At 52.6% G+C, this 24,662-nt stretch overlaps 4 long non-coding RNA genes across 8 annotated transcripts; all 4 read right to left on the minus strand.

The window, feature by feature from the left end:
• Nucleotides 1-7,574: 7,574 nt before the first annotated feature.
• Nucleotides 7,575-15,028, minus strand: LOC309597208. 4 transcript variants are annotated; one of them, XR_014229701.1, is made up of 26 exons: nt 14,986-15,028; nt 14,853-14,906; nt 14,648-14,747; nt 13,599-13,651; nt 13,447-13,501; nt 13,300-13,348; nt 13,174-13,214; nt 13,041-13,094; nt 12,836-12,935; nt 11,786-11,838; nt 11,634-11,688; nt 11,487-11,535; nt 11,361-11,401; nt 11,228-11,281; nt 11,023-11,122; nt 9,974-10,026; nt 9,822-9,876; nt 9,675-9,723; nt 9,549-9,589; nt 9,416-9,469; nt 9,211-9,310; nt 8,159-8,211; nt 8,007-8,061; nt 7,860-7,908; nt 7,734-7,774; nt 7,575-7,625 (listed from the first exon to the last, which is right to left on the minus strand). It is a non-coding gene; the product is annotated as an uncharacterized lncRNA (long non-coding RNA). The 4 variants fall into 4 exon arrangements; XR_014229702.1 differs by having other exon boundaries at nt 9,813-9,876; XR_014229703.1 differs by having other exon boundaries at nt 11,625-11,688.
• Nucleotides 15,029-16,625: 1,597 nt separating this feature from the next.
• Nucleotides 16,626-17,109, minus strand: LOC309597495. The gene is made up of 4 exons (XR_014229747.1): nt 17,044-17,109; nt 16,906-16,954; nt 16,780-16,820; nt 16,626-16,671 (listed from the first exon to the last, which is right to left on the minus strand). It is a non-coding gene; the product is annotated as an uncharacterized lncRNA (long non-coding RNA).
• Nucleotides 17,110-18,420: 1,311 nt separating this feature from the next.
• On the minus strand, nt 18,421-18,751 carry LOC309597496. The gene is made up of 3 exons (XR_014229748.1): nt 18,701-18,751; nt 18,575-18,615; nt 18,421-18,466 (listed from the first exon to the last, which is right to left on the minus strand). It is a non-coding gene; the product is annotated as an uncharacterized lncRNA (long non-coding RNA).
• Nucleotides 18,752-20,210: 1,459 nt separating this feature from the next.
• On the minus strand, nt 20,211-22,668 carry LOC309597203. Of its 2 annotated transcripts, none has more exons than XR_014229698.1 (11): nt 22,611-22,668; nt 22,459-22,513; nt 22,312-22,360; nt 22,186-22,226; nt 22,053-22,106; nt 21,848-21,947; nt 20,795-20,847; nt 20,643-20,697; nt 20,496-20,544; nt 20,370-20,410; nt 20,211-20,261 (listed from the first exon to the last, which is right to left on the minus strand). It is a non-coding gene; the product is annotated as an uncharacterized lncRNA (long non-coding RNA). The 2 variants fall into 2 exon arrangements; XR_014229699.1 differs by having other exon boundaries at nt 22,450-22,513.
• Between the last annotated feature and the right edge of the window lie 1,994 nt (nt 22,669-24,662).

A 24,662-nucleotide genomic window follows, 5' to 3' on the forward strand; every position in this document is an offset into this window, starting at 1 on the left:
AACCCTAACCCTAACCCTAACCCTAACCCTAACCCTAACCCTAACCCTAACCCTAACCCTAACCCTAACCCTAACCCTAACCCTAACCCTAACCCTAACCCTAACCCTAACCCTAACCCTAACCCTAACCCTAACCCTAACCCTAACCCTAACCCTAACCCTAACCCTAACCCTAACCCTAACCCTAACCCTAACCCTAACCCTAACCCTAACCCTAACCCTAACCCTAACCCTAACCCTAACCCTAACCCTAACCCTAACCCTAACCCTAACCCTAACCCTAACCCTAACCCTAACCCTAACCCTAACCCTAACCCTAACCCTAACCCTAACCCTAACCCTAACCCTAACCCTAACCCTAACCCTAACCCTAACCCTAACCCTAACCCTAACCCTAACCCTAACCCTAACCCTAACCCTAACCCTAACCCTAACCCCTAACCCTAACCCTAACCCTAACCCTAACCCTAACCCTAACCCTAACCCTAACCCTAACCCTAACCCTAACCCTAACCCTAACCCTAACCCTAACCCTAACCCTAACCCTAAACCCTAACCCTAACCCTAACCCTAACCCTAACCCTAACCCTAACCCTAACCCTAACCCTAACCCTAACCCTAACCCTAACCCTAACCCTAACCCTAACCCTAACCCTAACCCCTAACCCTAACCCTAACCCTAACCCTAACCCTAACCCCTAACCCTAACCCCTAACCCCTAACCCTAACCCCTAACCCTAACCCTAACCCTAACCCTAACCCTAACCCCTAACCCCTAACCCCTAACCCTAACCCTAACCCTAACCCTAACCCTAACCCTAACCCTAACCCTAACCCTAAACCCTTAACCCTAACCCTAACCCTAACCCTAACCCTAACCCTAACCCCCTAACCCTAACCCCCTAACCCTAACCCCCTAACCCTAACCCTAACCCCTAACCCCTAACCCCTAACCCCTAACCCCTGACCCTGACCCTGACCCCGACCCCCGACCCCCGACCCTGACCACCCTAACCCCTAAACCCCTAACCCCTGACCCTAACCCCTGACCCTAACCCTGAACCTGACCCTAACCCCTGACCGTGACCCTGACTGTAACTCTGTAACCCTGTAACCCCGTAACCCTAATGGCAGTGACTAACCCTAAACCCCTAAACCCCTAACCCCTGACCCCGACCCCTGACCCTAACCCCTGACCCCTAACCCCTAACCTGTGACCCTAAACCCTAAGCTGTGACCCTAACCTGTGACCCTGATCCGTGACCCTAACCCAAGGCCTGACCCTAAGCTCTGACCCTAATCCTTGACCCCTGACCTGTGACCCTAAGGAGTCTAAGTCTAATCCTGACCCCTGACCGTGAGTGTAATGACCCTAGCTATAACCCTAATGGCTGTAACCCTAATGACTGTAAGCTGTAATCCCTAACCCTAATGGCATTTGACCTATTACTCCTTGATTTTGAAGTCTGACATTTTGATCTCTGGCTTCTTGAACTTTGTACCGTGACCTTTTGAACTGTAACCCTTGAATGTTGACCTGCATATCATATGTGGTGGTTGCTGTATAATTTACTTATATGTGTGTTTTTCTTCCTTAATTTCTGTCTGTAGTTTAGGTTGGGGTGGTTTGGGATGTGTTTTTGCTGATTTTGATGAGCTTTTGGTAATTTTGATCGTAGTTCCGGGTTTATTTTGAACGTTTCCGGTTGAGTTTTACTGCTTTGTGTTTACTTCCGGTCAGAAGAGGTAGTTTTCTGTTATTTTGGTGTTGCTTCCGGTTCCTGTGCAGTCATTTCCGTTGTGCGTTGGATTTCTTTTTTGTGTCAGGAGGCTGTTTTCTTTGGTTTTCTCGTTACTTCCGGTGTTTCTGGAGTACTTCCGCATTACAGGAGCGACTTCCGGTTTCGTCTCGGTGGTCTGGGGGTCCTGCTCTATGATCCGGGAGGACTTCCGGTTTCGTCTCGGTGGTCTGGGGGTCCTGCTCTATGATCCGGGAGGACTTCCGGTTTCGTCTCGGTGGTCTGGAGGTCCTGCTCTATGATCCGGGAGGACTTCCGGTTTCGTCTCGGTGGTCTGGAGGTCCTGCTCTATGATCCGGGAGGACTTCCGGTTTCGTCTCGGTGGTCTGGAGGTTTTGCTGTATCATCCCGGAGGACTTTCGGTTTCGTCTCGGTGGTGTGGAGGTCCTGCTCTGTGATCTGGACGTGTGATATTGGCCATTTTGGTGGTTTGTGTGAATTGTTTTTTTCTGTGGTTATTATGCATTTTTTGTGTGCTGTGATTTTTATTGTGTGCCTTATTGTGGAGGTATTTTTTGTTGTGTGATTATGTTTCTGTTCCTTCTGTGGTGTTGAAAAAAATTTTTTTCTATTTAATTTGCATAACTGTTTTAGTTATGGCATGTGATGTTGTTCTCCTTCACCTGTGTGAAATTGATGGCTATACCAATTATTTTAATTATTTACTCATTCCAGGGGGAAGGGGAATGGGTGTATATGTAAATATTTATCCTTTATTGAAACTATAAAAAAATTAAAAATAATAAAACTGGTGCAGCAGTAGAAAATGGTTCCTACCCTGGGAGTAATTTCTTTAAAAATTTTTATTTTTTTTTTTTTTTCCTTTAACTCCCAGGGAGTATACCATTTTCTACTGCTGCTTTTCTTTTTTCCAAATATGTAATTTGATTTAAAAAAAAAATTGAGATACTGAGAAAACAACCACACATCCCCACCAAAGAAACTCAAAGACAGACACAAAAAAAGGAAACTGACCCACACCCAAAACCCAATATTTAGAAAGTCCAAGTCACACCCAAACCAAAGACCAGCACCAGAGGACAAAGACCAGCACCAGAGGACAAAGACCAGCACCAGAGGACAAAACTAACCAAACCACTTATTACAACTGTTTTTACAGTTTTAATACAGACACAAGAGAGACAAAGCCAACCAAAACTGCAGCTTCCTACAACTTCTTTCAAAATTTACATACAGACATAGGATATGAAAATATCAAAGTACGCCTTTAGCACTGGTTATTGTACAGAGAGACATAGGATACAAACCCCAGCTGCCGCCACTTTGAAAATGGTTGTAATACAAGTTTACACACAGACATAGGATACTAAGCCTTGAGTACATTCAGTTTTAAAGTTTCCATACAGATGTAGGATATCAAGTTTTATCGGGTTTGTTTTGTGACAACCATTTCCAAAGTTTACATACAGATATCAGATACAAAACAGATCACAGTACACCATTAGTAGATCCCATTCTAAAAGTTTGAATACAGACATAGGATACAAAACCAGAACGAACGGAACTCGATGACTACCGATTGCAAAGTTTTAATATGAACTTACAATACAAACCAGATCCAAGTACACCTCGAGTACATCCAGTTCTAAAGTTTCCATTCAGACTCAAAAACCTAAACTGGCCACACAAAACCTTGAGGGCAACTTTATTAAAACCATTTTTAAAGACACAGGACACAAACCAGACCTACAAAAACCTTTCTTACAGCCATTTTCAAATTTTTAATACAGCCATAGGACGCAAAACCAGACCCAACACAAACCTTTACTACAACCATTTTCAAAGTTTCCGTACAGATGTAGGATACAAAACCAACCCTACCAAAAATTTCACTTATGACTGTTTTCAAAGTTTCTCTACATACATAGGATACAAAACAGATCAAACTCAACTATTACGACAATGACATCTACGGTTTTATTACAGACTCAGAAAACAGAACACAAACTACTTTATTACAACTTTAAAACAGGTTTTTGTTACAGACACAGGAGACACAACTGATCAATCTATATTTTATCACAACCGCTTTTAAAGTTTCATTACAGACATAGAGAGTTTGGTTCAGTCAGTCTTGTATCTTATTACAACCATTTTCAAATTTTAAACACAGACATAAAATACAAAACCAACCAACCAACGCTTTACTGCGACCATTTCCAAAGTTTAATTACAGACATAGGATACAAAACAGATCAAACGGCACCTTACCAATAACCACTTTTATAGTTTCAATACAAACTCGGAACACAAAGCAGACCCACCAAAACATGTAGGACAACTTTATTAAAACCTTTTCATTTAAATATACCTTAGAACCCTAATATTTTAATATACCTTAGAACCCTAATAATGGCAAGCTTTGCTATTAATTCCACACCAAATGGAAAATATGTATATTCTAAGTGAAGGGAACATATACATCTAGTGAGTTGGAACAAAATACCAGGCGGGAAAAAGGGAGGCCCTCGCATCGAGTCATGAGGTTTGGAATGGACCCCCTTGCTTTCTAAACTCCTTCTCTAAGAACAGACTAGGTGCGGCTGGATCTGATCCTAGTCCCAGACTTGGTCGATGGTTTATGGCTAAGGATTATTCCGCTCTAGCTGCACTGCGAGGGGGGTTCACAATCAAGCACACATTGCTGGAATTTTACTATACCTACTCATTGGTTCACTTAACATTTACAAAGTCATTATAAAGGATTTACTACAATATTGGGATCGTGACGCACGCACACACACACACTAAGCCTAGTCATGGCTCACAAACTTGGCAAAACTACTCACAATAAGCATATCTAAAGGTACCTAGTACAAACTCCCCTCAAGTTCCATGAAATACTCGCATCAAACAATGATCACAATGGGCAAGAGTCAACTCTCAAGAAGCAAAAAGCAGAGGAGATCAGTCGAGAATCGTCCGGCCTCCGTACACAGACTGCACGGCTTTGAGAGGCATCCCGCTCATAGAGAGATGCTGGCAGGGCCCACTGCAGTCCAGGAGGGCTCAAATGGTTTCGCTCTGTTCCGCTGTTTACAGGGTTGACAGATGATTGAACTTAAGCATTGGTAAATTTTCATCCTGTCACCAAAATCCAGGTCAGCAATTGCCATGGTTCTCCAAAAAACCATAAACCAACCTTGCTGATGGAAAAACTAAACTCCCCAACTAGACTTTTTCATTTTCATGTCTAAATGTCTGAAAAGCAAAAATTTAAACTCCACACAGAGCCTGCAAAGAAACCAAAATCCACCACACAATCATGAAAGGTTAGATGCATTCAAAACACACTGGTCATTCAACTACCACACAAACCACACCTCGGTCTCACCCAATCCATTCTGCCACCCACACGCCACAACGCACCGTCACCCCGTGTCTGCCATGCTCCCCAGGAACGGCGTTCCCGGGGGCCTTGAAAAATCACCCTGCCTGCGAAAACCCCGGCCCAAGCCTGACCTCCGCCCAAACATTGGCGATGAACATCGCCTCGCAGAGCGACCGGGACCGGGGAAAAAAAAACCCAGCCGAGGGAGAAAAAAAAAAATCCCCCGGCTGGGGTTTTTTTATTCTAATTTTATTTGCATACAAAAATTACTCTCACCATTATCTACAACCTGCAATAAAATACTTCACACATATAAGGTTAGGCACATTCACAAACTACACGCTCCTTCAACCACCACACAATCATGAAAGGTTAGATGCATTCAAAACACACTGGTCATTCAACTACCACACAAACCACACCTCGGTCTCACCCAATCCATTCTGCCACCCACATGCCACAACGCACCATCGCCCCGTGTCTGCCGTGCTCCCCAGGAACGGCGTTCCCGGGGGCCTTGAAAAATCACCCTGCCTGCGAAAACCCCGGCCCAAGCCTGACCTGCGCCCAAACATTGGCGATGAACATCGCCTCGCAGAGCGACCGGGACCGGGGAAAAAAAAACCCAGCCGAGGGAGAAAAAAAAATAAATCCCCCGGCTGGGGTTTTTTTATTCAAATTTTATTTGCATAGAAAAATTACTCTCAACATTATCTACAACCTGCAATAAAATACTTCACACATATAAGGTTAGGCACATACACAAACTACACACTCCTTCAACCTCCGCTCGCTCAAAATACAACCGTTACACTGCCCGCCCGCCTCTACGGCTCCTCCCCCAGGTTCTACACCCATCCCTGGCACGGAAGCACCATGCGCCTGTAAACACTGTCACAGATCCGTACCTTTCCAGAGTTTCATCTTCCTTTTCAGCAAAACGAGGAAGATACTTTGCTACATACCCAGATCCCGCTCCTTCATCGCTTGGATTTGTACCCTCTGGTGACACTCGCCTGGGGCTTTTCTCCAGGGATCCAAATGCCACTGGGGCATCTGCTGAACACAATTAAAAAGACTCTACAACACACCTGACAATACCTACCAGCTATCACCAAAAAAAAAAAAAAAACCACCACATGCCCAGACAACCTCCACCCAAACAGGCCACCCTAATTAAACCAGGTAAATCAAGTGACCTGCATGCTAACCTAACCCCAGATACCCCTAAAAAGCACCTCCCTCATGGCTCTGCTCATCCCCATAACACATTATTAAATGAGCACAACCTACTGTCAGGTTGTCAGTCCAAGATGACCATACAACCTTTGCCTCTGCAGTCTACACATAGCAACATATTAACCGTAGACTCTTATCGCTATTCCACCTAACCCCTGACTCCACACCCCGCGGGCAGGGAGGCTCCAAGCCACACACACCCACACACACACACTCTTTGCACAGAATGCTACAAACAACATGCCTCAAAGACAAAAGAGAACTCTCAGCAAGAAGAACGACACCTGAATCGTTGACGCCATCCAGCAAGAAGACCTTCAGGTCCGTAACGGCAATCTGACAACGCTCTACCGTAGCCCCAGAGAGACAGTGGAACATCACACCCCTGGCAAGAGCTTACTCTCAATTCTAAGAGGACATAGCCGCAACAAGCCCGGCTTCAAGACCTAACAATGTAAGAACACAGGCAAGAGAGCCCAGTCCGCAAAAACGGACAGCAAGAGACCAGAGCTGCTGACGCACCCGAGAAAGACGCCACAAAAGAGGACCTCCCGGAAACCTCCGAGACGCCAGACCGATCCACGCCACAGGCTTGTAACGCCAGAAAAGAAGCGCCCGATCGGCACTACACCCATAGGTACAGGCATTTGAGATGCCAGGGATGATGCCCGACTCACAAAACCTGAGGCGCATGGCACCCTCCTTGGGTGCAAATATAACATGGAGACCTCATTAAGTCCTAAGACACAAAAGACAGACCACACAAACTACCCAACAACAGAATCAGCCTGGAACCGCCCTGCCCGGCACACCCTGGCATCGTGCTAAAGAGCAACCTGCTCCCTTAACCTGCCTGGAGGGTGCTGTTCCCAGCCAGCCCTCTCCCCTGTCCTACCTTTAAAACCCCTTCCTGCCATGGCCAACCTCGCACCCTCCCTGCCCCAAACCCTCTCCTGCACCACAGCCTCAACTTAGCTTGCAGACGGCCACGACTCCGAATCCATCCTGGACAAGGAAAACCACAGTCTGCCTGCTGAATTGAGCCTGCGGTCACCAGGTTCCACTCCACCATCTGCAATAGAAAACCAATGCCGTCAGTCATCCCCACATCAATCAACACAGAGCTTTTGCATAACATCGGTCACCTAAGACATACCAAGGCATGTCACTGAATCACTACATTCCTACTTCAGAGTCGCCCACTGTAGCTCTTGCCACTTCCAGCACCTAGGATACTAAGACAAAAAAATAACCTATGTGCTTACAAAAAAAAAAAAAAAAACCAAAACCGAAAACGAAACCAAACAAACCACCAGCCCCACGCTCCCTACTACCCAGCTCACCTCAAACGCTCCTCCGCTTCCAAACGCGGCCCCCACAGAACCTGCAAAACCAAAGAGAAACACTGCAACTCGGTGGCCGTACCATACTTGGCTATGAGACACCGACCCAAAAGACAACCGCCTCACCTTCCGGGAACGCTTGTCAGCAGGCGGTGTCGCCCCTCCATAACAGCAACTGCAAAAACCCAAGCAAAGAGGGACATGCTAAGGTATTGCCCAAAACCACAGCCTGCCCACACCAATCCCCTTCTCCCCCTCCTTAACCTTGACCACCTTGCCTGCCTGTCCTCCGTCCATTTGGGCTGGCACTTTGAAGCCGACGCACCACCTGTAACACCCAAACAACAGGGGCTGCTTAGAACTCGACCGGCCACACACACCGCCTGAAACATAACCGCTCCTTCAGCCCACCGATCCCCGCTCACCTCGCCCGAGTCAGCTCCGGGGCCCAGAGCTCACGTTGCTGACCGCTGGGAACCTTCACATGAAAAAAAAAAAAAAAATTATGTCAAAACCACCATAAAGTAGTCAAAGAACCAGCAGTCACGTCTTCCCTCTAACCCCTCAGCTACTCCATCCAACATGACTGTACAACCTTAGCCACAAAGGTCTAGGCATAACAACGCATTAACCGCTGACTCTTTGCGCTATTCCCCCTGCCCCCGACTCTTCACCCCCCCCGGGCAGGGCGGCTCCAGGCCACACGCACGCACACCCCGACGCTCCACAGCACGCTACAAACAGCGTGCCTCAAAGATGAGAGCGCGCTCTCGGCAAGAAGAACTAAACCCAACAAAGATGCTCTCCGGCAAGACGACCTACGAGACCGCGACGGCGATGTGACGAGGTTCTCTAGAACCCCAGAAAAAGAGTGAAACGTGTCAGCCCCTGACAAAGAAGTTACTCTCAAAACTGATGGGACATAGGCACAACAATCCCGGCTTCAAGACCTAACAACGCAAGGACGCAGGCAAGAGAGCCCAGACCGCAAAAACGGACGGCAAGAGACCAGAGCTGCTGACGCACCCGAGAACGACGCCGCAAAAAAGGACCTCCCGGAAACCTCCGAGACGCCAGACCGATCCACGCCGCACGCTTGTAACGCCAGAAAAAAAAGCGCCCTGTTGGCGCTATGCCGACGAGCGCAAGCGTTCCAGACGCTAGGGATGATGCCCGACTCACAAAACCTGAGGCGCATGCCGCCCTCCATGGGCGCAAACACAACAGGGAGACCCGACAAACTACTACGACACAGAAGACAAACCACATAAGCTACCCAACAACAGAATCAGCCTGGAACCGCCCTGCCCGGCACACCCTGGCATCGTGCCGAACACTAACCTGCTCCCTTTACCTGCCCGGACAGCGCTGTTCCCGGACATCCCTCTCCCCTGCACTACACTTAAAAACCCCTTCCTACAATCGCCAACCTCGCACCCTCCCTCCCTCGACCCCCCTCCGGCACCAGAGCCTCAACTTAGCTTGCAGACGGCCGCGGCTCCGAATCCGTCCTGGACAAGGAACACCACGCTCGGCCCGCTGGACTACTCCTGTGTCGCCAGGTTCCTCTTCACCATCTGCAAAACCAAACCCACCAAACCCATCAATCAGCACCACACTCGTCAACACAGACCTTTCGCACAACAAGCGCTGCCTCAAACCCGCTATGCCATGCCGCTCACCTGCTCATCACCAGTTTCAGAGCTGGACACCGCAACTCTCGTCGCTCCCAGCAACTAGGATACCAAGAGACACAGTATTACCTTTGCCCTTGCAAGAAGTCACCCGCCCCACGCTCCCTACTACCCAGCTCACCTCAAACGCTCCTCCGCTTCCAAACGCGGCCCCCACAGAACCTGCAAAACCAAAGAGAAACACTGCAACTCGGTGGCCGTACCATACTTGGCTATGAGACACCGACCCAAAAGACAACCGCCTCACCTTCCGGGAACGCTTGTCAGCAGGCGGTGTCGCCCCTCCATAACAGCAACTGCAAAAACCCAAGCAAAGAGGGACATGCTAAGGTATTGCCCAAAACCACAGCCTGCCCACACCAATCCCCTTCTCCCCCTCCTTAACCTTGACCACCTTGCCTGCCTGTCCTCCGTCCATTTGGGCTGGCACTTTGAAGCCGACGCACCACCTGTAACACCCAAACAACAGGGGCTGCTTAGAACTCGACCGGCCACACACACCGCCTGAAACATAACCGCTCCTTCAGCCCACCGATCCCCGCTCACCTCGCCCGAGTCAGCTCCGGGGCCCAGAGCTCACGTTGCTGACCGCTGGGAACCTTCACATGAAAAAAAAAAAAAATTATGTCAAAACCACCATAAAGTAGTCAAAGAACCAGCAGTCACATCTTCCCTCTAACCCCTCAGCTACTCCATCCAACATGACTGTACAACCTTAGCCACAAAGGTCTAGGCATAACAACGCATTAACCGCTGACTCTTTGCGCTATTCCCCCTGCCCCCGACTCTTCACCCCCCCCGGGCAGGGCGGCTCCAGGCCACACGCACGCACACCCCGACGCTCCACAGCACGCTACAAACAGCGTGCCTCAAAGATGAGAGCGCGCTCTCGGCAAGAAGAACTAAACCCGACAAAGATGCTCTCCGGCAAGACGACCTACGAGACCGCGACGGCGATGTGACGAGGTTCTCTAGAACCCCAGAAAAAGAGTGAAACGTGTCAGCCCCTGACAAAGAAGTTACTCTCAAAACTGATGGGACGTAGGCACAACAATCCCGGCTTCAAGACCTAACAACGCAAGGACGCAGGCAAGAGAGCCCAGACCGCAAAAACGGACGGCAAGAGACCAGAGCTGCTGACGCACCCGAGAACGACGCCGCAAAAAAGGACCTCCCGGAAACCTCCGAGACGCCAGACCGATCCACGCCGCACGCTTGTAACGCCAGAAAAAAAGCGCCCTGTTGGCGCTATGCCGACGAGCGCAAGCGTTCCAGACGCTAGGGATGATGCCCGACTCACAAAACCTGAGGCGCATGCCGCCCTCCATGGGCGCAAACACAACAGGGAGACCCGACAAACTACTACGACACAGAAGACAAACCACATAAGCTACCCAACAACAGAATCAGCCTGGAACCGCCCTGCCCGGCACACCCTGGCATCGTGCCGAACACTAACCTGCTCCCTTTACCTGCCCGGACAGCGCTGTTCCCGGACATCCCTCTCCCCTGCACTACACTTAAAAACCCCTTCCTACAATCGCCAACCTCGCACCCTCCCTCCCTCGACCCCCCTCCGGCACCAGAGCCTCAACTTAGCTTGCAGACGGCCGCGGCTCCGAATCCGTCCTGGACAAGGAACACCACGCTCGGCCCGCTGGACTACTCCTGTGTCGCCAGGTTCCTCTTCACCATCTGCAAAACCAAACCCACCAAACCCATCAATCAGCACCACACTCGTCAACACAGACCTTTCGCACAACAAGCGCTGCCTCAAACCCGCTATGCCATGCCGCTCACCTGCTCATCACCAGTTTCAGAGCTGGACACCGCAACTCTCGTCGCTCCCAGCAACTAGGATACCAAGAGACACAGTATTACCTTTGCCCTTGCAAGAAGTCACCCGCCCCACGCTCCCTACTACCCAGCTCACCTCAAACGCTCCTCCGCTTCCAAACGCGGCCCCCACAGAACCTGCAAAACCAAAGAGAAACACTGCAACTCGGTGGCCGTACCATACTTGGCTATGAGACACCGACCCAAAAGACAACCGCCTCACCTTCCGGGAACGCTTGTCAGCAGGCGGTGTCGCCCCTCCATAACAGCAACTGCAAAAACCCAAGCAAAGAGGGACATGCTAAGGTATTGCCCAAAACCACAGCCTGCCCACACCAATCCCCTTCTCCCCCTCCTTAACCTTGACCACCTTGCCTGCCTGTCCTCCGTCCATTTGGGCTGGCACTTTGAAGCCGACGCACCACCTGTAACACCCAAACAACAGGGGCTGCTTAGAACTCGACCGGCCACACACACCGCCTGAAACATAACCGCTCCTTCAGCCCACCGATCCCCGCTCACCTCGCCCGAGTCAGCTCCGGGGCCCAGAGCTCACGTTGCTGACCGCTGGGAACCTTCACATGAAAAAAAAAAAAAATTATGTCAAAACCACCATAAAGTAGTCAAAGAACCAGCAGTCACGTCTTCCCTCTAACCCCTCAGCTACTCCATCCAACATGACTGTACAACCTTAGCCACAAAGGTCTAGGCATAACAACGCATTAACCGCTGACTCTTTGCGCTATTCCCCCTGCCCCCGACTCTTCACCCCCCCCGGGCAGGGCGGCTCCAGGCCACACGCACGCACACCCCGACGCTCCACAGCACGCTACAAACAGCGTGCCTCAAAGATGAGAGCGCGCTCTCGGCAAGAAGAACTAAACCCGACAAAGATGCTCTCCGGCAAGACGACCTACGAGACCGCGACGGCGATGTGACGAGGTTCTCTAGAACCCCAGAAAAAGAGTGAAACGTGTCAGCCCCTGACAAAGAAGTTACTCTCAAAACTGATGGGACGTAGGCACAACAATCCCGGCTTCAAGACCTAACAACGCAAGGACGCAGGCAAGAGAGCCCAGACCGCAAAAACGGACGGCAAGAGACCAGAGCTGCTGACGCACCCGAGAACGACGCCGCAAAAAAGGACCTCCCGGAAACCTCCGAGACGCCAGACCGATCCACGCCGCACGCTTGTAACGCCAGAAAAAAAAGCGCCCTGTTGGCGCTATGCCGACGAGCGCAAGCGTTCCAGACGCTAGGGATGATGCCCGACTCACAAAACCTGAGGCGCATGCCGCCCTCCATGGGCGCAAACACAACAGGGAGACCCGACAAACTACTACGACACAGAAGACAAACCACATAAGCTACCCAACAACAGAATCAGCCTGGAACCGCCCTGCCCGGCACACCCTGGCATCGTGCCGAACACTAACCTGCTCCCTTTACCTGCCCGGACAGCGCTGTTCCCGGACATCCCTCTCCCCTGCACTACACTTAAAAACCCCTTCCTACAATCGCCAACCTCGCACCCTCCCTCCCTCGACCCCCCTCCGGCACCAGAGCCTCAACTTAGCTTGCAGACGGCCGCGGCTCCGAATCCGTCCTGGACAAGGAACACCACGCTCGGCCCGCTGGACTACTCCTGTGTCGCCAGGTTCCTCTTCACCATCTGCAAAACCAAACCCACCAAACCCATCAATCAGCACCACACTCGTCAACACAGACCTTTCGCACAACAAGCGCTGCCTCAAACCCGCTATGCCATGCCGCTCACCTGCTCATCACCAGTTTCAGAGCTGGACACCGCAACTCTCGTCGCTCCCAGCAACTAGGATACCAAGAGACACAGTATTACCTTTGCCCTTGCAAGAAGTCACCCGCCCCACGCTCCCTACTACCCAGCTCACCTCAAACGCTCCTCCGCTTCCAAACGCGGCCCCCACAGAACCTGCAAAACCAAAGAGAAACACTGCAACTCGGTGGCCGTACCATACTTGGCTATGAGACACCGACCCAAAAGACAACCGCCTCACCTTCCGGGAACGCTTGTCAGCAGGCGGTGTCGCCCCTCCATAACAGCAACTGCAAAAACCCAAGCAAAGAGGGACATGCTAAGGTATTGCCCAAAACCACAGCCTGCCCACACCAATCCCCTTCTCCCCCTCCTTAACCTTGACCACCTTGCCTGCCTGTCCTCCGTCCATTTGGGCTGGCACTTTGAAGCCGACGCACCACCTGTAACACCCAAACAACAGGGGCTGCTTAGAACTCGACCGGCCACACACACCGCCTGAAACATAACCGCTCCTTCAGCCCACCGATCCCCGCTCACCTCGCCCGAGTCAGCTCCGGGGCCCAGAGCTCACGTTGCTGACCGCTGGGAACCTTCACATGAAAAAAAAAAAAAATTATGTCAAAACCACCATAAAGTAGTCAAAGAACCAGCAGTCACATCTTCCCTCTAACCCCTCAGCTACTCCATCCAACATGACTGTACAACCTTAGCCACAAAGGTCTAGGCATAACAACGCATTAACCGCTGACTCTTTGCGCTATTCCCCCTGCCCCCGACTCTTCACCCCCCCCGGGCAGGGCGGCTCCAGGCCACACGCACGCACACCCCGACGCTCCACAGCACGCTACAAACAGCGTGCCTCAAAGATGAGAGCGCGCTCTCGGCAAGAAGAACTAAACCCGACAAAGATGCTCTCCGGCAAGACGACCTACGAGACCGCGACGGCGATGTGACGAGGTTCTCTAGAACCCCAGAAAAAGAGTGAAACGTGTCAGCCCCTGACAAAGAAGTTACTCTCAAAACTGATGGGACGTAGGCACAACAATCCCGGCTTCAAGACCTAACAACGCAAGGACGCAGGCAAGAGAGCCCAGACCGCAAAAACGGACGGCAAGAGACCAGAGCTGCTGACGCACCCGAGAACGACGCCGCAAAAAAGGACCTCCCGGAAACCTCCGAGACGCCAGACCGATCCACGCCGCACGCTTGTAACGCCAGAAAAAAAGCGCCCTGTTGGCGCTATGCCGACGAGCGCAAGCGTTCCAGACGCTAGGGATGATGCCCGACTCACAAAACCTGAGGCGCATGCCGCCCTCCATGGGCGCAAACACAACAGGGAGACCCGACAAACTACTACGACACAGAAGACAAACCACATAAGCTACCCAACAACAGAATCAGCCTGGAACCGCCCTGCCCGGCACACCCTGGCATCGTGCCGAACACTAACCTGCTCCCTTTACCTGCCCGGACAGCGCTGTTCCCGGACATCCCTCTCCCCTGCACTACACTTAAAAACCCCTTCCTACAATCGCCAACCTCGCACCCTCCCTCCCTCGACCCCCCTCCGGCACCAGAGCCTCAACTTAGCTTGCAGACGGCCGCGGCTCCGAATCCGTCCTGGACAAGGAACACCACGCTCGGCCCGCTGGACTACTCCTGTGTCGCCAGGTTCCTCTTCACCATCTGCAAAACCAAACCCACCAAACCCATCAATCAGCACCACACTCGTCAACACAGACCTTTCGCACAACAAGCGCTGCCTCAAACCCGCTATGCCATGCCGCTCACCTGCTCATCACCAGTTTCAGAGCTGGACACCGCAACTCTCGTCGCTCCCAGCAACTAGGATACCAAGAGACACAGTATTACCTTTGCCCTTGCAAGAAGTCACCCGCCCCACGCTCCCTACTACCCAGCTCACCTCAAACGCTCCTCCGCTTCCAAACGCGGCCCCCACAGAACCTGCAAAACCAAAGAGAAACACTGCAACTCGGTGGCCGTACCATACTTGGCTATGAGACACCGACCCAAAAGACAACCGCCTCACCTTCCGGGAACGCTTGTCAGCAGGCGGCGATATCCCTCTAAACAGCACCTGCAAAAGCACAATCAAAAAGACGCATACTGAAATATTGCACAAAACCACAGCCTGCCCACACCAATCCCCCTCTCACGCTGTTTTGCCTTTACCACCTTGCCTGCCTGTCCTCCGTCCATTTGGGCTGGCACTTTGAAGCCGACGCACCACCTGTAACACCCAAACAACAGGGGCTGCTTAGAACTCGACCGGCCACACACACCGCCTGAAACATAACCGCTCCTTCAGCCCACCGATCCCCGCTCACCTCGCCCGAGTCAGCTCCGGGGCCCAGAGCTCACATGGCTCCTCGCTTGGAACCTTCACATGAAAAAAAAAAAAAATTATGTCAAAACCACCATAAAGTAGTCAAAGAACCAGCAGTCACATCTTCCCTCTAACCCCTCAGCTACTCCATCCAACATGACTGTACAACCTTAGCCACAAAGGTCTAGGCATAACAACGCATTAACCACTGACTCTTTGCGCTATTCCCCCTACCCCCGACTCTACACCCCCCCCGGGCAGGGCGGTTCCAGGCCACGCACACACACCCCGACGCTCCAAACAACATGCCTTAAAGACAAGAGAGAGTTCTCGCCAAGGAGAACACCACACGGACACAAGATGCTGTCCGTCAAGAAGACCTGCAGGAACATGACAGCGATGTGACGAGGCTCTACGGCAGACCCAGAAAGACTGACATGTCACAGCCCTCAACAAGAAGTTACTCTCAAAACTGATCGGACATAGGCACAACAATCCCAGCTTCAAGACCTAACAACATAAGGACGCAGGCAAGAAAGCCCAGACTGCAAAAATGTATGGCAAGAGGAGCAGAGCTGCTGACGCAGTCGGGAACAACGCCACAAAACAAGGGCCGCCCAGAAACCTCCGAGACGCCACACCGATCCACGCCACAGGCTTGTAACGCCAGAAAAGAAGCGCCCGATTCGCACTATGCCAACGAGCGCAAGCGTTCCGGACGCTAGGGATGATGCCCGACTCACAAAACCTGAGGCGCATGCTGCCCTCCATCGGCGCAAAGACAAACCACACAAACTACCCAACAACAGAATCAGCCTGGAACCGCCCTGCCCGGCACACCCTGGCATCGTGCTAAAGAGCAACCTGCTCCCTTAACCTGCCTGGAGGGTGCTGTTCCCAGCCAGCCCTCTCCCCTGTCCTACCTTTAAAACCCCTTCCTGCCATGGCCAACCCCGCACCCTCCCTGCCCCAAACCCTCTCCTGCACCACAGCCTCAACTTAGCTTGCAGACGGCCACGACTCCGAATCCATCCTGGACAAGGAAAACCACAGTCTGCCTGCTGAATTGAGCCTGCGGTCACCAGGTTCCACTCCACCATCTGCAATAGAAAACCAATGCCGTCAGTCATCCCCACATCAATCAACACAGAGCTTTTGCATAACATCGGTCACCTAAGACATACCAAGGCATGTCACTGAATCACTACATTCCTACTTCAGAGTCGCCCACTGTAGCTCTTGCCACTTCCAGCACCTAGGATACTAAGACAAAAAAATAACCTATGTGCTTACAAAAAAAAAAAAAAAAACCAAAACCGAAAACGAAACCAAACAAACCACCAGCCCCACGCTCCCTACTACCCAGCTCACCTCAAACGCTCCTCCGCTTCCAAACGCGGCCCCCACAGAACCTGCAAAACCAAAGAGAAACACTGCAACTCGGTGGCCGTACCATACTTGGCTATGAGACACCGACCCAAAAGACAACCGCCTCACCTTCCGGGAACGCTTGTCAGCAGGCGGTGTCGCCCCTCCATAACAGCAACTGCAAAAACCCAAGCAAAGAGGGACATGCTAAGGTATTGCCCAAAACCACAGCCTGCCCACACCAATCCCCTTCTCCCCCTCCTTAACCTTGACCACCTTGCCTGCCTGTCCTCCGTCCATTTGGGCTGGCACTTTGAAGCCGACGCACCACCTGTAACACCCAAACAACAGGGGCTGCTTAGAACTCGACCGGCCACACACACCGCCTGAAACATAACCGCTCCTTCAGCCCACCGATCCCCGCTCACCTCGCCCGAGTCAGCTCCGGGGCCCAGAGCTCACATGGCTCCTCGCTTGGAACCTTCACATGAAAAAAAAAAAAAATTATGTCAAAACCACCATAAAGTAGTCAAAGAACCAGCAGTCACATCTTCCCTCTAACCCCTCAGCTACTCCATCCAACATGACTGTACAACCTTAGCCACAAAGGTCTAGGCATAACAACGCATTAACCACTGACTCTTTGCGCTATTCCCCCTACCCCCGACTCTACACCCCCCCCGGGCAGGGCGGTTCCAGGCCACGCACACACACCCCGACGCTCCAAACAACATGCCTTAAAGACAAGAGAGAGTTCTCGCCAAGGAGAACACCACACGGACACAAGATGCTGTCCGTCAAGAAGACCTGCAGGAACATGACAGCGATGTGACGAGGCTCTACGGCAGACCCAGAAAGACTGACATGTCACAGCCCTCAACAAGAAGTTACTCTCAAAACTGATCGGACATAGGCACAACAATCCCAGCTTCAAGACCTAACAACATAAGGACGCAGGCAAGAAAGCCCAGACTGCAAAAATGTATGGCAAGAGGAGCAGAGCTGCTGACGCAGTCGGGAACAACGCCACAAAACAAGGGCCGCCCAGAAACCTCCGAGACGCCACACCGATCCACGCCACAGGCTTGTAACGCCAGAAAAGAAGCGCCCGATTCGCACTATGCCAACGAGCGCAAGCGTTCCGGACGCTAGGGATGATGCCCGACTCACAAAACCTGAGGCGCATGCTGCCCTCCATCGGCGCAAAGACAAACCACACAAACTACCCAACAACAGAATCAGCCTGGAACCGCCCTGCCCGGCACACCCTGGCATCGTGCTAAAGAGCAACCTGCTCCCTTAACCTGCCTGGAGGGTGCTGTTCCCAGCCAGCCCTCTCCCCTGTCCTACCTTTAAAACCCCTTCCTGCCATGGCCAACCCCGCACCCTCCCTGCCCCAAACCCTCTCCTGCACCACAGCCTCAACTTAGCTTGCAGACGGCCACGACTCCGAATCCATCCTGGACAAGGAAAACCACAGTCTGCCTGCTGAATTGAGCCTGCGGTCACCAGGTTCCACTCCACCATCTGCAATAGAAAACCAATGCCGTCAGTCATCCCCACATCAATCAACACAGAGCTTTTGCATAACATCGGTCACCTAAGACATACCAAGGCATGTCACTGAATCACTACATTCCTACTTCAGAGTCGCCCACTGTAGCTCTTGCCACTTCCAGCACCTAGGATACTAAGACAAAAAAATAACCTATGTGCTTACAAAAAAAAAAAAAAAAACCAAAACCGAAAACGAAACCAAACAAACCACCAGCCCCACGCTCCCTACTACCCAGCTCACCTCAAACGCTCCTCCGCTTCCAAACGCGGCCCCCACAGAACCTGCAAAACCAAAGAGAAACACTGCAACTCGGTGGCCGTACCATACTTGGCTATGAGACACCGACCCAAAAGACAACCGCCTCACCTTCCGGGAACGCTTGTCAGCAGGCGGTGTCGCCCCTCCATAACAGCAACTGCAAAAACCCAAGCAAAGAGGGACATGCTAAGGTATTGCCCAAAACCACAGCCTGCCCACACCAATCCCCTTCTCCCCCTCCTTAACCTTGACCACCTTGCCTGCCTGTCCTCCGTCCATTTGGGCTGGCACTTTGAAGCCGACGCACCACCTGTAACACCCAAACAACAGGGGCTGCTTAGAACTCGACCGGCCACACACACCGCCTGAAACATAACCGCTCCTTCAGCCCACCGATCCCCGCTCACCTCGCCCGAGTCAGCTCCGGGGCCCAGAGCTCACATGGCTCCTCGCTTGGAACCTTCACATGAAAAAAAAAAAAAATTATGTCAAAACCACCATAAAGTAGTCAAAGAACCAGCAGTCACATCTTCCCTCTAACCCCTCAGCTACTCCATCCAACATGACTGTACAACCTTAGCCACAAAGGTCTAGGCATAACAACGCATTAACCACTGACTCTTTGCGCTATTCCCCCTACCCCCGACTCTACACCCCCCCCGGGCAGGGCGGTTCCAGGCCACGCACACACACCCCGACGCTCCAAACAACATGCCTTAAAGACAAGAGAGAGTTCTCGCCAAGGAGAACACCACACGGACACAAGATGCTGTCCGTCAAGAAGACCTGCAGGAACATGACAGCGATGTGACGAGGCTCTACGGCAGACCCAGAAAGACTGACATGTCACAGCCCTCAACAAGAAGTTACTCTCAAAACTGATCGGACATAGGCACAACAATCCCAGCTTCAAGACCTAACAACATAAGGACGCAGGCAAGAAAGCCCAGACTGCAAAAATGTATGGCAAGAGGAGCAGAGCTGCTGACGCAGTCGGGAACAACGCCACAAAACAAGGGCCGCCCAGAAACCTCCGAGACGCCACACCGATCCACGCCACAGGCTTGTAACGCCAGAAAAGAAGCGCCCGATTCGCACTATGCCAACGAGCGCAAGCGTTCCGGACGCTAGGGATGATGCCCGACTCACAAAACCTGAGGCGCATGCTGCCCTCCATCGGCGCAAAGACAAACCACACAAACTACCCAACAACAGAATCAGCCTGGAACCGCCCTGCCCGGCACACCCTGGCATCGTGCTAAAGAGCAACCTGCTCCCTTAACCTGCCTGGAGGGTGCTGTTCCCAGCCAGCCCTCTCCCCTGTCCTACCTTTAAAACCCCTTCCTGCCATGGCCAACCCCGCACCCTCCCTGCCCCAAACCCTCTCCTGCACCACAGCCTCAACTTAGCTTGCAGACGGCCACGACTCCGAATCCATCCTGGACAAGGAAAACCACAGTCTGCCTGCTGAATTGAGCCTGCGGTCACCAGGTTCCACTCCACCATCTGCAATAGAAAACCAATGCCGTCAGTCATCCCCACATCAATCAACACAGAGCTTTTGCATAACATCGGTCACCTAAGACATACCAAGGCATGTCACTGAATCACTACATTCCTACTTCAGAGTCGCCCACTGTAGCTCTTGCCACTTCCAGCACCTAGGATACTAAGACAAAAAAATAACCTATGTGCTTACAAAAAAAAAAAAAAAAACCAAAACCGAAAACGAAACCAAACAAACCACCAGCCCCACGCTCCCTACTACCCAGCTCACCTCAAACGCTCCTCCGCTTCCAAACGCGGCCCCCACAGAACCTGCAAAACCAAAGAGAAACACTGCAACTCGGTGGCCGTACCATACTTGGCTATGAGACACCGACCCAAAAGACAACCGCCTCACCTTCCGGGAACGCTTGTCAGCAGGCGGTGTCGCCCCTCCATAACAGCAACTGCAAAAACCCAAGCAAAGAGGGACATGCTAAGGTATTGCCCAAAACCACAGCCTGCCCACACCAATCCCCTTCTCCCCCTCCTTAACCTTGACCACCTTGCCTGCCTGTCCTCCGTCCATTTGGGCTGGCACTTTGAAGCCGACGCACCACCTGTAACACCCAAACAACAGGGGCTGCTTAGAACTCGACCGGCCACACACACCGCCTGAAACATAACCGCTCCTTCAGCCCACCGATCCCCGCTCACCTCGCCCGAGTCAGCTCCGGGGCCCAGAGCTCACGTTGCTGACCGCTGGGAACCTTCACATGAAAAAAAAAAAAAAAATTATGTCAAAACCACCATAAAGTAGTCAAAGAACCAGCAGTCACGTCTTCCCTCTAACCCCTCAGCTACTCCATCCAACATGACTGTACAACCTTAGCCACAAAGGTCTAGGCATAACAACGCATTAACCGCTGACTCTTTGCGCTATTCCCCCTGCCCCCGACTCTTCACCCCCCCCGGGCAGGGCGGCTCCAGGCCACACGCACGCACACCCCGACGCTCCACAGCACGCTACAAACAGCGTGCCTCAAAGATGAGAGCGCGCTCTCGGCAAGAAGAACTAAACCCGACAAAGATGCTCTCCGGCAAGACGACCTACGAGACCGCGACGGCGATGTGACGAGGTTCTCTAGAACCCCAGAAAAAGAGTGAAACGTGTCAGCCCCTGACAAAGAAGTTACTCTCAAAACTGATGGGACATAGGCACAACAATCCCGGCTTCAAGACCTAACAACGCAAGGACGCAGGCAAGAGAGCCCAGACCGCAAAAACGGACGGCAAGAGACCAGAGCTGCTGACGCACCCGAGAACGACGCCGCAAAAAAGGACCTCCCGGAAACCTCCGAGACGCCAGACCGATCCACGCCGCACGCTTGTAACGCCAGAAAAAAAAAGCGCCCTGTTGGCGCTATGCCGACGAGCGCAAGCGTTCCAGACGCTAGGGATGATGCCCGACTCACAAAACCTGAGGCGCATGCCGCCCTCCATGGGCGCAAACACAACAGGGAGACCCGACAAACTACTACGACACAGAAGACAAACCACATAAGCTACCCAACAACAGAATCAGCCTGGAACCGCCCTGCCCGGCACACCCTGGCATCGTGCCGAACACTAACCTGCTCCCTTTACCTGCCCGGACAGCGCTGTTCCCGGACATCCCTCTCCCCTGCACTACACTTAAAAACCCCTTCCTACAATCGCCAACCTCGCACCCTCCCTCCCTCGACCCCCCTCCGGCACCAGAGCCTCAACTTAGCTTGCAGACGGCCGCGGCTCCGAATCCGTCCTGGACAAGGAACACCACGCTCGGCCCGCTGGACTACTCCTGTGTCGCCAGGTTCCTCTTCACCATCTGCAAAACCAAACCCACCAAACCCATCAATCAGCACCACACTCGTCAACACAGACCTTTCGCACAACAAGCGCTGCCTCAAACCCGCTATGCCATGCCGCTCACCTGCTCATCACCAGTTTCAGAGCTGGACACCGCAACTCTCGTCGCTCCCAGCAACTAGGATACCAAGAGACACAGTATTACCTTTGCCCTTGCAAGAAGTCACCCGCCCCACGCTCCCTACTACCCAGCTCACCTCAAACGCTCCTCCGCTTCCAAACGCGGCCCCCACAGAACCTGCAAAACCAAAGAGAAACACTGCAACTCGGTGGCCGTACCATACTTGGCTATGAGACACCGACCCAAAAGACAACCGCCTCACCTTCCGGGAACGCTTGTCAGCAGGCGGTGTCGCCCCTCCATAACAGCAACTGCAAAAACCCAAGCAAAGAGGGACATGCTAAGGTATTGCCCAAAACCACAGCCTGCCCACACCAATCCCCTTCTCCCCCTCCTTAACCTTGACCACCTTGCCTGCCTGTCCTCCGTCCATTTGGGCTGGCACTTTGAAGCCGACGCACCACCTGTAACACCCAAACAACAGGGGCTGCTTAGAACTCGACCGGCCACACACACCGCCTGAAACATAACCGCTCCTTCAGCCCACCGATCCCCGCTCACCTCGCCCGAGTCAGCTCCGGGGCCCAGAGCTCACGTTGCTGACCGCTGGGAACCTTCACATGAAAAAAAAAAAAAAAAATTATGTCAAAACCACCATAAAGTAGTCAAAGAACCAGCAGTCACATCTTCCCTCTAACCCCTCAGCTACTCCATCCAACATGACTGTACAACCTTAGCCACAAAGGTCTAGGCATAACAACGCATTAACCGCTGACTCTTTGCGCTATTCCCCCTGCCCCCGACTCTTCACCCCCCCCGGGCAGGGCGGCTCCAGGCCACACGCACGCACACCCCGACGCTCCACAGCACGCTACAAACAGCGTGCCTCAAAGATGAGAGCGCGCTCTCGGCAAGAAGAACTAAACCCGACAAAGATGCTCTCCGGCAAGACGACCTACGAGACCGCGACGGCGATGTGACGAGGTTCTCTAGAACCCCAGAAAAAGAGTGAAACGTGTCAGCCCCTGACAAAGAAGTTACTCTCAAAACTGATGGGACGTAGGCACAACAATCCCGGCTTCAAGACCTAACAACGCAAGGACGCAGGCAAGAGAGCCCAGACCGCAAAAACGGACGGCAAGAGACCAGAGCTGCTGACGCACCCGAGAACGACGCCGCAAAAAAGGACCTCCCGGAAACCTCCGAGACGCCAGACCGATCCACGCCGCACGCTTGTAACGCCAGAAAAAAAGCGCCCTGTTGGCGCTATGCCGACGAGCGCAAGCGTTCCAGACGCTAGGGATGATGCCCGACTCACAAAACCTGAGGCGCATGCCGCCCTCCATGGGCGCAAACACAACAGGGAGACCCGACAAACAACTACGACACAGAAGACAAACCACATAAGCTACCCAACAACAGAATCAGCCTGGAACCGCCCTGCCCGGCACACCCTGGCATCGTGCCGAACACTAACCTGCTCCCTTTACCTGCCCGGACAGCGCTGTTCCCGGACATCCCTCTCCCCTGCACTACACTTAAAAACCCCTTCCTACAATCGCCAACCTCGCACCCTCCCTCCCTCGACCCCTCTCCGGCACCAGAGCCTCAACTTAGCTTGCAGACAGCCGCGGCTCCGAATCCGTCCTGGACAAGGAACACCACGCTCGGCCCGCTGGATTCATCCCCCTGTCACCAGGTTCCTCTTCACCATCTGCAAAACCAAACCAACCAACGCCGTCAGTCAGCATCACATCCGTCAACACGGACCTTTTCGACAACGCCCGCCACCTCAGACAACCATGGCATGCTGCTCACCCGCTCTGCGGCAATTCCAGAGTCGGATGCCACGGCTGTCATCGCTTCCGGCGCCTAGGACTCCTAGAGACAGAAAATTACCTTTGTGTTTGCAAAAAAATCACCCGCCCCACGCTCCCTACTACCCAGCTCACCTCAAACCCTCCTCCGGCTCCAAAGGCAGCCCCCACAGAGCCTGCAACTCAGTGGCCGTACAGTACTTGGCTATGAGACCCCAATCCGGCCCACTACCGCCTCACCTTCCGGGACCGCTCATCAGCATGCGGCATTAACTGTCTAAATAGCACCTACAGAAACCCAAGCAAAAAGGCACATATGAGATACCGCCCGAAACACAGTCTGCCCGAACCAATGCCCATCTCCCCCTCCTTTACCTTGACAGCTCACCCGCCCCACCTCTGTCACTTCGGCTTGCCTCTCTTAGGCTTGCACACCACCTGTAAGACACAAATAACAGGGTTTGCTTATAACAGGACCAGCCTCACACCACCTGAAAAATAACCACTACTTCAGCCTACCAATCCCCACTGACCTTGCCTGTGTCAGCTCCAGGGCCCATATCCCACATCGTTCCTTGCTTGGAATCTTCACATTAAACAAAAAAAACAAGTTAGAAACACCATAATGTAGTCAGATAGCCACCACTCACATCTTCCCTCTAATACATCAGCTACTCAGTCCAAGGTGACCGTACAGCCTTTGCCTCAACGGTCTAAGCACAGCAACACATTAGCCACAGACACTTATCGTTATTCCACCAACCCCCTCACTCTACGGCCCCCGGGCAGAGCAGCT

This window comes from Platalea leucorodia (genome assembly GCF_965183815.1).
Source record: "Platalea leucorodia genome assembly, chromosome: 14".
Classification (NCBI taxonomy): Eukaryota; Metazoa; Chordata; class Aves; order Pelecaniformes; family Threskiornithidae; genus Platalea; species Platalea leucorodia.